General features: G+C 38.2%; 1 protein-coding gene across 1 annotated transcript in view; it reads right to left on the bottom strand.

Annotated features, from left to right (window-relative positions):
• The window catches only part of LOC146399980 (uncharacterized), a 114255-nt gene that overhangs the window by 92858 nt on the left and 6484 nt on the right, over positions 1-14913 (bottom strand). The window lies entirely within an intron of this gene.

Genomic DNA, 14913 nt, shown 5'->3' with positions numbered 1-14913 from the left:
AAAAGTAAGCGAAAGAGGAGAAAAGTATTCCCTCCAATTTTCCATTTCTAGTCAGCATTGCCTACAAGCAACTTTTTTAGTCCAGCCCTCAGCTTTTGTTCAGAATTCCCTTACATCAGCTTTGACGCTGGGCTTCCAGCAGCTTCCCTCTGAGATGTCCAAGGCCACAGCTTGAAGAGTAAAAATGCTAGGCCGGTTCCAAAATAAAAATAATGTTACAGTGACACCTGGTGGACATTGGCAGTATGGCACTGACCCAAGCATCAGTGAAATGTAACATTAAGGTAAACACCAAATACATTAGGTATTTTGGAACTTAAAACTTTCGGCTCCAATTTAATTTAGGATGTATGCATGTATGTCCAATTAGACTTGGTCAATGATTTTTTTCTTTTTGTAGTCTAGTCTTGCATTGTTATCAATGTCACATTACCTTTTCAAAAAAATGAACTAGATAGCACCTCACCTCTTTCAGTATTTTGCAATAGTTTGTATAAGATGCAAATAATCACTATTTGAAGATTTAATAGAACACATTATTTATTGGTGGAATAATATTGCAATATAATTAATTTTTCTTTTGTGATAATTCCTCTATTCAAATTATCTACTCCTTCTTGGGTCTTTTTTTCCCATTTTTAAAATTTTTACTGAAGTAGAGTTGATTTGCAAGGTTGTAATAATTTTCCGATATACAACAAAATTGATTCAGTTATACCTGTACACACATCCATTCTCTTTTAGATTCTTTTCCCACACAGATTATTACAGAATCATGGGTACAGTTCCCTGTGCTATACACCAGGTCCCCATTGGCCAGCCATTCCATATACCACAGTGTGCACATGCCAATCCCACCTCCCCCCAAGTCCATTCTTCCTCTCACCTGGCTCCTTTGGTGACCATAAGTTTGTTTTCAAAATCTTTGAGTCTGTTTCTGTTCTACAAATAAGTTCATGTGTATCCTTTTTTTAGATTCCACATTTAAGTGAGATCACATGATGTTTATCTTTCATGGTCTGACTCTCATTGGGTCCATTTTGTACAAATATATTTCTTAAAAATTATCTGTATTTTATAGTTTTCCCAGTTTATTGGTAACATAGCATACCTGCAACAATACCGTGCAATAAACCACCCTGAACTTAGTGATGAACAGCAGCATTTAATCCAGCTCACCCACCTGTGAGACAGTGGGGCACTGGCTGATCTCTGCGCTTGGCTGGGCTTGGCTCCACATCTGAGGGTACATCTCACAATCTTCTTGGACCAACTGGCTACTCAAGGTATGTCCTTCTCATGGTGATGGAAGTGGTACAAGTTGGATAAGTGGAAACATGTGATGCCTCTTAAGGCCCAGATTCAGAGCTGAAACACTATCAGTTCTTGCTCATCAGACAAAGTCACATGGCCCAGCCCTTGTATCAAGACTGGAGGTAAATATACTCAATCTGAAGGAACTGCAAATTTAGGTGATAAGGGTTGGTGAATTAGGAAGGAGGAAGAACTGAGAATAATTATGCAACCCACCACATATTGTGTTGTGTGTGTTAAAATTATTTTCTTCATGTCCCCCCTTTTTTTTTTTTTTTGGTCCCATTTCTCACTCCTCTCTTCTCCTTGGTAAATCACACCAAAGATTTTTCTACATTATTAGATTTCTTAATGAACTGACTTTTGATTTTGTTAATCAATTTTTTGGGTTGTTTTATCTTTGTGGGCTATTTTCAGAGATATTCTATGTTGGAAAGAACATATACTCCTGTTCGTTGAGGGCACAGTTGTAAGTGTATTAGATTCTGCTTGTTAATGATGCGAGTCTTGACTTCTCTATTCTTATTTTCTGACTAATTGCTCTTTTAGGGTCTGAGAGATGTGAAAAAACTCCCAGGAGGCTGGACCAGTCCATTCCTTATTGCGGTTCCATCAGTTTTGTTTGATAAAGTCTGAGACTGTGCTGTTCCCACATAAAACTTAATGGCTGTTATGCATTTTGGTAATCTTTTGTTTTTTTCAATGTGAAATAGCACTCATTAGACCTTTTACCTTGGGATATAAATGAGTACAGATGCTGGTTTTCACTCAGAGGCACAAACCAGTGCCCTTCGGTTTCTGTATTGAAAGCTGTGCAGTGTGAGGGGAATAAGAGATGCCAAAGAGCTGCCTAGAAAATCAAGTAGAAGAAACCTTTCAAACCACACAGGGGAAAAAAAAAAGGAGGGAGAAAAAGATACATGAGGGAAAATACTCAAAAATTGGAGCATGCATCTAAGAGATCAAACATGTGAAAAATGTTCCATAAATAAAAGAAGAAATAGGTTATAATTAAAGAAATAATAGAAAAATTTGCCCCAGGGCTAAAGAAAGATCTCAGCAAGTTCCAGGAAGGACTGACTTAAAATGCATATACACACTATGGAGAACAGTACAGAGGTTCCTTAAACAATTAAAAATAGAGTTAACATATGATCCAGCAATCCCACTCCTGGGCATATATCCTGAAGAGATGAAAACTTTAAATTGAAAAGATACATGCACCTCAATGTTCATAGCACCACTATTTACAATAGCCAAGACATGGAAGCAACCTAAATGTCCATTGATGGATGGATAAATAAGATGTGTTGTGGATATGTGTGTATATATATATATATGCATGTATAGATAATGGAATACTATTTAGCCATAAAAAAGAATGAAATAATGCCATTTGCAGCAAATAACATGGATTGACCTATAAATTATCAAACTAAGTGAAGTCAGACAGAGAAAGACAAATATATGTTATCACTTATATGTGGAATCTAAAAAATGATATGAATAGACTTATTTGCAAAACAGAAACAGACTCAACAGAGATGGAAAAAAAACGTATGGTTAACAAAGGGGAAAGGTAGGGGGGAGGGATAAATTAGGAGTTTGGGATTAATATATACACACTAATATATATAAAATAGATAACCAACAAGGATCTACTGAACAGCAAAGGAACTTTACTCAATATTCTGTAATAACCTATAACAGAAGAGAATCTGAAAAAGAATACACACACACACGTGTAAGTACACATAAAACAATCACTCTGCTATACACCTGAAACAATGTAAATCAACTATACTTCAATGAAAAATAATAAAAATTAAATGAAATATGTATGCATGCAGACACCTCAAGGTACCTTCTAGAAATTCCTAAATTCCAAGGACAAAGGGAGAACCTTATAAGCATTCAGAAAGAAGAAACAAGTTGCCTATTAATGAGATTGGCAGTGAACATCTCATCGGCAACCTGAGAAGGCAGAATAACATTCAAAGACCAGAGAGAGAGAAGCCTTGTAGCCAAACTGTCCCATACGGAACAAAGATTTGTGGACATGCAGGGGTTCAGAAAATACATAATTTAAGGAAAGACTCAAGGATTGGTTCCCAACAATAAAGAATGTGAACAGAACACTCAAGATAAAGGCCTATAAGGAAGAGGGTAGTGGGCCATGAACTTCACAATGTAACCGTATTTAAATGCACAATTTTTAATTATAGAAAGCAAGCAAAAATAGGCAATGTTGAAATAGAAGAGACACCAGGCCAGAGATACTCTAATAATAGTCATGAACTAAAATCAGTAAAAATGGTCAGCAATTCCTAGGAGGTCGGAATAGGAAAGAAGTAGAAATGTTTGAAGAGCAGGGATGATAAATTATCCTAAAGATCTTCTCCTCTTGGGGAGGGGCAGTGAGAAACTAAGGCTTCTAGTGGGAGCAACACTAGGTGTCACACTGTCAAAGAATAGAAGAGAAGTAGATGTCTCATTATAAGTGCTCAAGATTGAAAAGTATGGTGGAACTTACAAATTAACAAGGGGGAAAAACAGTTAACAACCAAGTAAAAATAAATAATAGAAGTAGTACAGAAGGAATATCAAGAATGTGGGTCAAGGGAGTTCCCGTCATGGCACAGCAGAAAGGAATCTGACTAGGAACCATGAGGTTTCAGGTTCGATCCCTGGCCTCGCTCAGTGGGTTAAGGATCTGGCGTTGCAGAGAGCTGTGGCGTAGGCTGGCAGCTGTAGCTCCGATTCCACCCCTAGCCTGGGAACCTCCATGTGCCTTAGGTGTGGCCCTAAAAAAGCAAAAGTAAATAAATAAATAGATAAAGAAAGAAAGATGAAGGAAGGAAGGAAGGAAGGAAGGAAGGAAGGAAAAAGGAAGAGAAAGAAAGAATATGGGTCAGGAAAAAATACTCCTATGAAGTATTTTAAAGTATTTTATGAAAAGACACAGATTCGCTTGAACCAAAGTCCAGCTAGAGTCTGTTTTAAAAAAAGGGGTTGGGGGGGAAGGTAGTTCTCCTTGTGGCTCAGCAGGTTAAGAAACTGACTAGTACCTGTGAGGATGCGGGTTCAATCCCTGGCCTCCTTCAGTGGGTTAAGGATCTGGCACTGCCATAAGCTGTCTCGCACATCTACTAACATTTGAAGTATGCTCTGGCAATATCATTTCTAGAAATATCTCCCACAGAAACTAGAGCACTAGAATGTATGGATATATATAAAATAATAATAATAAAGATGAAATCATATCACTAGGATAGGTTATTTGGCCCCCGAAAAAGGAAACACTTCACATGGCTTCACTTAATGCATTGCTTCTATCACTCACAAGAATATGACTGCAAACTAGTGAAGGATCAAAATGACAAAAGAGAGAAAAAAAATAAGGTAAAGATATATGTCCACAGATGTATGCAGAAGCATCACATGTTAAGAAAGTTAATAGACAATAGTGTATGAAATATAGCACATTCTTATCATGGAATATTACACAGTTACTGAAAAGTACAAATTAGAGCTGTACTCATTTTCCTGGAAACTCTTCCAGATAGTATTGTTAACCAAAAAAATGACAGTAAATGACAGAAAAGTGTGTAAAAAGCCCTTTTAAATACATGCATATTCAATTCTATAAATATGTGCAAAAAATATGATTATGTGATACAATTATGTGAGCATGAGAGAATGAGAAATAACAAATAGGCAAACAAAAAAGAACTTCAAGTCCAGAGAGTTAGACAGCCCACAGTGGCAGCTTCCTGGAGTCTATAGGAGAGAAGCCTCTAGAATCATTGCTCAGGTATTTGCAATGTTAAAAAGGGGGGGGGCGGGTATTGGGGGGTAGAGAATCCTCCCCCCCAAAAAAAAGGGAGAGTCTAGGAGCAATTCTTCAGAGTCTTAAGTCCTGGGTGAAAGAGCAGAATTGACTTTTGTTCTGCTGCAACAACTACGAGTAAGGGTTTCAAATTTGTGAGTTGTGAGGGTGCTTACATCCAGAGCTGTGGTTCTTACCCTGGGGGATGTTGTTCCTTGGCATGATTGGCAGTGTCTGGAGTCATGGGGGTTTTTTGTTGTTGTTTTGTTTGTTTGTTTGTTTGTTTTTTGTTTTGTCTTTTCTAGGGTTGCTCCAGCAGCATATGGAGGTTCCCAGGCTAGGGGTCTACAATTAAGTCAGGGAGAAGGACAAGGAAGGACTCTAAGCTGTTCAGTTTTAAAGTATTCATGTCGAATAGAAGCATAAGGAATATAACTTTTCTCTTAGGTGGATAAGATGCCTAGATTATTATGTGCATCCCTTGAGAGGGAACCAGGATCCTGCCCCAAGACTGTACTACTGTTTCTTGACTGTTCCTCCCTGGTCTTTGCCTCCCCTCCCTGAGCAGCAACTGTCCGAACCTGTCCCTAGGGACTCAGGGAAGGCCACAGAGGCTGAATAAGTCCCATTTCCTAAGAACAAGAAATGGGGGACACAGAGAGGCTCTTGCACCCAGGAGCCCCACAGGGCCGTGTCCGGTTTCATTACCGGATCTGTGGGTACAGGCCACCGGCACTACAAACCCCCTACAATGCACAGCACTGTCCTCCCCGGCAAAGAATTGCCTAGCCCCAAATGTCAATGGTCCTCAGGCTGAGAAACCTTGCTAGGGCGCACAAACCATCTCAGATGGCCCAAGACTGAGGAGTTTCTCAGAACTGAGGGCCTTCAGCCCTCAAACCAGCCAAGTCCTGTCATTATGAATTAAAAAAATGTGTAACTGTGTATAGACCACTTCTGGGCACTCAAGATAACTGATCTAAATTGGACTCTTATCTCTCTCTCTACAGGTTGCCTCACAGCTCCTTTAAAGTGAATCTGGAGATGCGAACATAAAAAAGATAGAGTTGACCCCACGAAGAGAAATTTTCCTCTCAAATAAAAGCTGAAATTAGAACAATACTTCATGATTTTGTTGTTGTTGTTGTTGTTGCTATTTCTTGGGCCGCTCCCGCGGCATATGGAGGTTCCCAGGCTAGGGGTCGAATCGGAGCTGTAGCCACCGGCCTACGCCAGAGTCACAGCAACGCCAGATCCGAGCCGCGTCTGCAACCTACACCACAGCTCACGGCAACGCCGGATCGTTAACCCACTGAGCAAGGGCAGGGACCAAACCCGCAACCTCATGGTTCCTAGTCGGATTCGTTAACCACTGCGCCACGACGGGAACTCCCATGATTTTTTTTTTTAACCTAGTAAATGGGCACAAAGACGAACCCATAAGAAAGTATGTGTTTGTCAAAATTAAAATTGTACATTTAAAAATTTTTTAATTTTAATTTTCTTTACAAGAGGCCATAAAAAAGAATGAAATAATACCATCTGCAGCAACATAGATGGACCTAGAGGCAAATATCATATGATCGCACCAATATGGAATTTTTAAAAATGATACCAAATGAACTTATTTACAAAACAGAAACAGACTCAAAGACTTTGAAAACAAATTTACGGTCACCAAAGAGGAAAGGGACAGAGAGGGAGAAATGAGGAGTTTGAGATGAACATATAGCCACTGCTATATATAAAACAGATACCAACAAAGGCCTACTGTATCGCACAGGGAACTGTATAACTAGTAATAACCTAGGATGTAATAACCATTTTATATATATATATATATATATATATATATATATGTAAATAGAAATATATCTAAAATATATAACACACGTAAAATAAATAAATAATACATATAAAATGTAGACGTGTAAAAATAAACAAACAAATAAATAAATTTAGGGAAAAACCCAGGGGTTTTGAAATAAGCGTTTCACCAAAAGATAAATACCGTGTGACCCCACTTACATCTAAGGTAGCCAAACTCAGAGCAACAGACGCTGGGTGCCAGGAGTGGGGGAGGGGGTGGGCAGCTGCTCACTGGTATGGAGTTCCCGTCATGGGACAGGAAAAGTTCTAGTGATCTGCTGAACAACACCCCGCACGTGGTTACCAGTAGTGTACTGTACACATAAAGACTGGTTAAACAGTAAATTGATGTGTTTAAAAACAAAACAAAACAAAACATGAGTGAGCATATGACCTAATTCTGTTCAGTAAGACCGGCAGGGAGTCATGGGGGTGCTTCTAGGACATGTTTCCTGGCTCCTGAGAAAGCGATTGAAGACGAAGGAGTGCCTGGAATTGTTACAGGAGGTCCACCACTGGCCTGAGGACACCTGCACGACCCTCAGGGCACAGAGGTGGACCATCGACTTCTGCACCTGAAGTTGTCACCCATCTGTGCAATAGATTTCCTTATTACTTCACTTAGTTGAGTCGGTGTTTCATGTTCCTTGCAGCACAGAAACCTCTTCCCTAAAACACAGAACCAATTTCTAGAGCATACTTTTATCCTTTCAATAAAAATGACAAGGGATCTAAACTATGTATCTGACATAGCTATCTAAACTATGTCTCTAAACTATGTATCTGTGAAAAAATTAGACCTACCTCAGAGCTAGGAGTTAGTCTATATGTTAAGATTACTTATTTCAAAAACTTAGAGAAGACTTTCTTTTTTTAAAGTCAAGTTTATTGAGGTATCGAGCCAGTGTTGCTGTGAGCTGTGGCGTAGGCTGGCAGCTTCAGCGCCAATTTGACCCCTAGCCTGGGAACTCCTGTATGGCACAGGTATGATCCTAAAAAGACGAAAGAAAGAAAGAAAGAAAGAAGGAAAGAAAGAAAGAAAGAAAGAAAGAAAGAGAAAGAAAGAAAGAAAGAAAGAAAGAAAGAAAGAAAGAAAGAAAGAAAGAAAGAAAAGAAAAGAAAAAAGAGAGATTATTTGGCTGGTGTGGTCCTAAAAAGAAAAAAGAGAGATTATTTGGCTGGTGTGGTCCTAAAAAGAAAAAAAAAAAGAAAAGAAAAGAAAAAGTAGAAAGAGATTATTTGGCTGCTGTGATCTAATCAATGAGACCTTAAAAAAAAGATATTATTGAAGGCTTTATTTAAATAGCTGTATGCAGACAGCAAGAGTATAAATGAGAGGATGTTGGACAGAGCCTCAGGTACCCTGGGTTCTTTTTAGGACTTAGAAATTGCTAATAGTATGACCTTACTAAATCACTTTACCTTTTAAAACTACCTCTAAACCAAAGGGTAGTTTCATAATTCCAAAATAAATTGTTAATTTTTAAGGTAGTTAAGGTAGCCTTTCAAAAGTGTGACATCTAATTGCTGGGTAGGTGGGTGGGGTCAGGTGTGGAGGTGTGTGGAGGTTTATAAGTGATAGTAGGTGAGGCCGAGGGTGTGTATGTAGCCCCAGGATTATAGGTAAGAGTGGGTGCGGGTTGGTAAGGGCAGGGGGTGGTGTGTGTGTGTGTGTGTGTGTGTGTGTGTGTGTGTGTGTGTGTAGGACTATAAGGGAGAGGTGGTAGGTCAATGTACTGGCAAAGGACAGTGTGACTCTTCACCAAAAATGTCTCCACTTTACTGGGACTTCCCTCTATGGAACACCAAGATCTGGGGCGTCTCTGCAGTGCCAGGATGCAGGTTCAATCCCCAACTGGCACAGCAGGTCAAAGAATCCAGTGTTGCTGCAGCTGTGGTGTAGGTCACCACGGCAGCACAGACCTGATTCCTCACTTGGAAACTCTATGTGCCATAGGGCGGCCCCCCAAAAAGTCTCCATTTTACTGATTCATATTTAACTGCTTAGGATAGAAACACTTTGTTAAAGATGTTGTAAATATCTTTCCTGGTGTGTAGGTGCTTGTATTTTGTTAATGGTAGGGTTTTGTTACTGGTACATAGATTTTTTTCATTTGTTTAATTAACGGGCGTCTCCTTTTAATGTTCACTAAAAAATATGACAATTTACACATAAGAAAATGTAAAGAAAAAAGTGCCCATAAATTCAACACCTAAGGACAGCCAACTTAATAGCTCAGTCTACAGTCCCATCCTATAGAGGGAGAGAGATGCAGTGACATCACTGTACATCACTGCACACCTCTCCATAACAGACCTAAATGCTTTTATCAATACTATCGTACAGACGATGGTATTAATTGGCTATAACTTCCTGGGGGACAATTTGTAATAACTACCAATAATTTCAAAAACCTCATCCTAGATCTAGTTTTAAGAATACATCTAAGAAAACAATCTAGAATACGAACAATACTTTAATGGTGACATCGTTATTTCAGTTCTGTACATAATATTACAAATTTGTGAACAAATAATATGGCAATGGTTCAAGTGTGAATTGAGCATACAACTGCATATCCTGTAGCCACCAAAAATGCTATTAGAATATCTAACAAACTGAAAAGATGTTCACTCAATATATAAGGTGAAAGAGCAAGGTGCAAAATAGTATATATAGGATTGTTGATGGAAATAGTCAATTAAAAAAAAATCTATACTAGGAGTAATAAAGAGTTTTGTTCAAGCCAAAGTGAGGACTATAGCCCTGGAAACACAGATTCAAGAAGCACTTGAATTGTGTCCTCCAAGACTACAAAATGGGGAAACTTATATGGGCAGAAACCACAAAGTTATATAAATTAGTTGTCAAGAGTTAGGATTGGAACTAGCAAGAAGTAAGGGTGCTGGTTAAGCAAGGATTGGTTAGGGTCTGAAATGGTTGCATAGTTACAGAAGGAGAACCTGAGACCATAAAGTGGCAGCTGCCAGGTGCCAGCAGGTATTGTTTTGAGAATAGCTGGTGGTATCCTTGAGTTTGATATAGTTAAAAAAAATTCAAGTTCTCCAATCAGGAGTATGGGATTAACAGATACAAAATACTATACCTAAAATAAATAAGCAATATGCTACAGTAGCTTATTTATTTTAGCTATAGCACAGGGAATTATACCCAATATCTTGTAATAACCTATAATGGAATACAATCTGAAAAAAAAATCCTTATGCTGCACAACCAAAACTAACACAATACTGTAAATAGGCTGTATGTCAATTTAAAAAAAGATAAAATAATACATGGTGTCAACTCAAAAGAATGCAAGGAGAAGCAGAATAGGCAGGACAAACATAAATCCTAAATACATGAGTAATTAGAATATTCCACTTAAAAGACAAATATAACAAATGGTAAAATCCAGTAAGAGAAAAACCTAAATATAAGTTTATAGAAAGGTGACAAGTTAGAGTATTTAAAAAGACACACCACTCAAATAAATACTAATCTAAAGAAAAACAACAACAACAAAATTAGGTTCTCAGTGATGCAGCAAGTCATCTGAAACCATAGCCATAGCTCCACTTTGAAGGCTTGAACAAGATTTTTAAATGCATTCTTTTCTTTAACAAAGTAGATGTACAATGCACACTTGACGGGCCCTAAGACAGGCTGTTGTAGTTAGCATAAAGTTCAAGCCAAATCAGGTATATATGCCAGAATGACTTTCCCATACAGCAATGTGTGAAAATTTCTTCCATCAGGATACTATTTTCGGCACAGAATAGCCGTCTGGGAGGATAAACACCAAAACATGAACAACGACTTTCTCTGGGTGGTAGGTACTTTCTTTTCTTTTCTTTCTTTTTCTTTTTTTGTATTTTACCCGTCTTAGTAAATGTGCATTATTTTAATTTTAAAAACATCCCATATATTTCCTTATTAAAGATTAATTTTAGGTTAAAAAAGTATTCCATTGCAAATTGCTAACATTTTTGCAGGATTTATGTTTTAATCAAATTACTTCTAACAACTATAAGAGGACTTCTACATACAATGAAAAGGAGTTTAGGCATAAGGGTAATTAAAAAACAAAACAAAACAAAACAAAATACTCCAACATGTGAAAGTTCAGAACCAGACAGCTTTAGAGGGGAGTTCTACCAAACATATTTTAAGAAGAGATAATACCCTATCTTTCTCAAACTGTTCCAAAAAAACAAAAAACAAAAAACTAAAGAGGAGGAGATATTCCCAAATTCATTCTACAAGGCCATCATTACCCTGATACCAAAACCAAAGACATGACAAAAAAAGAAAATTAAAGGCCCATATCTCTGATAAATATAAATGCAAAAATACTCCACAAAATTCTAGAAAACCAAATTCATCAATATACAAAAAGGATCATTCACTTTCTTCTTTTTTCTCACCTGTGGCATACGGAATTTCCTAGGCCAGGGTTCAAATCTGAGCCACAGCTGTGACTTATATCATAGCTATGGCAATGCTGGATCCCACCGGGCTGGGCCAGGGGGTCAAACCCCTGCTGCCACAGAAAAAAACACTGGATCCTTAACCTGTTGCAGGAGCTCCAGGATCATTTACTTTTGATCAAGTGTGATTTATTCCAGGGATCCAAAGATGGTTTAATATTCACAAATCAAGGTGATACACCATGTGCACAAAAGGAAGCATAAAAATCACAGTCAGGGAGTTCCCTTCGTGGCTCAGTGGTGAACGAATCCTACTAGGAACCATGAGGTTGCGGGTTCGATCCCTGCCCTTGCTCAGTGGGTTAAGGATCCAGCTTTGCCGTGAGCTGTGGTGTGGGTCGCAGATGCGGCTTGGATCCCGCATTGCTGTGGCTCTGGCGTAGGCCAGTGGCTACAGCTCCAATTCGACCCCTAGCCTGGGAACCTCCATATGCCTCAGGAGCGGCCCTAGGAAAGACAAAAAGACTAAATAAATAAATAAAATCATAAGAGTTTAAAAAAAAAATCACAGTCATCTCAACACATGCAGAAAAACATCTGACAAATCATAACATCCATTCATGACAAAAATTCATCAAAGTGGGTATAGAGGGAACATCTCAACCTAATAAAAGCCATTTTTGAGAAACCCACAATTAATACCATATTCAATGAAAATAAATAAATAAATAAATAAATAAAACTGGGATATAAAGTTTAAAGACTCTTCTAAGAGGGCTGAACTATGAAGCAGGGACTTTGGACAGTCATGGGGGCATAAGAGTGAAACCTAAGGACCTGTGATAGCTGCTTCTAGAGCCTGGAAGACAAGGTAAGAAATGCTTATGCAGCCACTCTGGAGAACAGTATGGAGGTTTCTCAGAAAACTGAAAATTAGAACTACCATATGATCCAGCAATCCTACTCCTAGGCATATATTGGAACAAAACTATAATTCAAAAAGACACACGCACCTTTATGTTTATTATAGCACATTTCACAATAGCTGAGACATGGAAACAACCTAAACATCTATGGACAAATGAATGGATTAAGAAGATGTGGTACATATATACAGTGGAATACTACTCAGCCATAAAAAGAATGAAACCATGTCATTTTCAGCAGCAGGGAGGCAATCAGAGATTCTCATATTAAGTGAAGTCAGAAGGAGAAGGAAAAATACCAAATATCACTTATATGTGGAATCTGAAATGTGACACAAACGAACCTATCTACAAAATAGAAATCGGCTCACAGACATAGAGAACAGACTTGTGGTTGTCCAGGCAGAGAGGGGAGGGAGTAGGATTCACAGGGAGTTTGAGGTTCATAAAGGCAAACTGTTACATTTAGAATGGATAAGCCATGCGGTCCTACCTTATAGTGCAGGGAACAATATTCAGTTTCTTGGGATAGACCATGATGGAAGATAATATAAGAAAAGGAAGGAATGTGTATATATAAGTGTGTGTGTGTGTGTGTGTGTGTGTGTGAATGATTGGGGGGGGTCACTTCAATGTACAGCATAAATTGGCACAACACTGTAAATCAACTATAATTTAAAAAAATTTTTAAACTAATGCTCATGAAAGTTCCTGAAGACAGACTTTTGAAATTTTTTGCCTAGATGTGCTTAAAAATGCCAATACAAGCTACTTTTGGTTTGCCACTCAATATCAAGTCCACATACTGAAACCAAGAAATAGTTCCCTAATCCCTTGAGTTCAAAGGACACTCTCCCTCCCTTTAGACTGCAGTCAGTGGTACAATGAAAAATGCTTAACAATTGGCTTTCCAAGAAAAAAATTATATTGCACATAAGATTATTACAAATTTTACTGATCTAAAGGATGTATAGTACACAATTTATAAATAATGAAACAACACACACTCCTTTTTATTGTTAATTTCACACAGCCACTTGATTCTCACAGAATGCCTTTGCTGATTTTTGCAAACGTTTTTATCCATACCAAACCTATGACTGAAATTGGACTATGGCATTCCCGCCATGGCTTAGTGGTTAACAAATCCAACTAGCATCCATGAGAACACGGGTTCGATTCCTGGCCTCACTCAGTGGGTTAAGGATCCGGTGTTGCCGTGAGCAGTGGTATACGTCTCAGACACGGCTGGGATCCTATGTTGCTGTGGCTGTGATGCAGGCCAGCAGCTGTAGCTCTGATTTGATCCCTGGCCTGGGAACTTCCATATGCTACTGGTGGGGCCCTAAAAAGACGAAATTGAAAAAAAAAAAAAAAAGGGCTATGACTGACAGATGGACTTACAGCCCAATCCACTGATACTTTACCAATAAATTTACTGCCAATTCTGACATATGACTTACTATTAAACTATTATTGCTCACCTGCAAAAACTGCATTTTCGATAAACTTAAAATTTTTCACCTTTAGGACCACTGATTGCAATGCTGTTTTCTTTTTTTGCTTTTTGCATAATTGCAGGGATTATAACATCGTTTGATTCTATATTATTATGTCCAAATTTGTGAAAATCATTTAAACCAAATTCATGTTTTAAAATTAAACTTAAATGATGCAATTTTTTTTCCCCATAGGTAGTTACTGGTAAACCTAGTTCTTCATAAGGCCTAGTAAATTGTTTTAATAAATCAAAATAATCTAAAGTGCTGGAAGAATGTTTCCTAAACTGGTTATAAACTTCACAATGTAACAGCTACAAACACAACACATTTTTGACTTATAATTTGTACTTATAAATAAAGAGACTGACATTGTTTTGTTGCCTTTCTAGCCTGGACTTGGAATTAACATGGAACATTTTCTCCAACATGTCAGATTCAAAGTCTAGGGGAGATAAGCAACAAAACAATAAAACCAATCTCTTCCTTGTAAGTATAAGTTGATTTCTATGGAGTAAATACTCCCACCATGGCCTATTTCAAGCTAGTAACATGATATGACTAAGCCTGGAGTTGGAAACTAATGTCCAACAGTACCTCCACCGCAAAGTTTAAGTGTAGAAAAAAAAAATTAAGAGGTGATGCATTTGGGGTGTTTAATACCTGTTTTCAGTAAGTTGAAAATTTATGATATTGACAGCGTTTAACAAAGGGCTGCAAAAATTCCTGAAAACTGGCTTTTTCTGGCTAGTTCCCACACATGGCTGATGCAGTTCCCAGCTCTACAAGTCTTCAGAAATCTCTGACAGAGGCAATCATTCCAATGGAATGTCAAATATTGGCCTGGGTGTGTATTTAATACTGTTGCTGTTGGCACCTTTCTATCTCAGCTAAGGTAATGGCTTCCCACACTGAAACACGCCTATTTCACAGAAGGCCTCTCTGTGGCCTATGGAAAAGCTGCCTACACTGTGGACAGCTTGCCAAGGATCAGGAGGGCAATGTGATGATTGCTGCTACAATTGCCAAGGATCAGGAGGGCAAT

The sequence above is a fragment of the Sus scrofa genome, chromosome 9, assembly GCF_054392235.1.
Source record: "Sus scrofa isolate SSC_HxYL_T2T_F1_AM1 chromosome 9, Sscrofa_HxYL_maternal_Yorkshire_Landrace_v2.0, whole genome shotgun sequence".
NCBI classification, from domain to species: Eukaryota; Metazoa; Chordata; class Mammalia; order Artiodactyla; family Suidae; genus Sus; species Sus scrofa.
The sequence above is the reverse complement of the archived record's forward strand: the minus strand, read 5'-3'. Positions and strand labels throughout refer to the sequence as shown.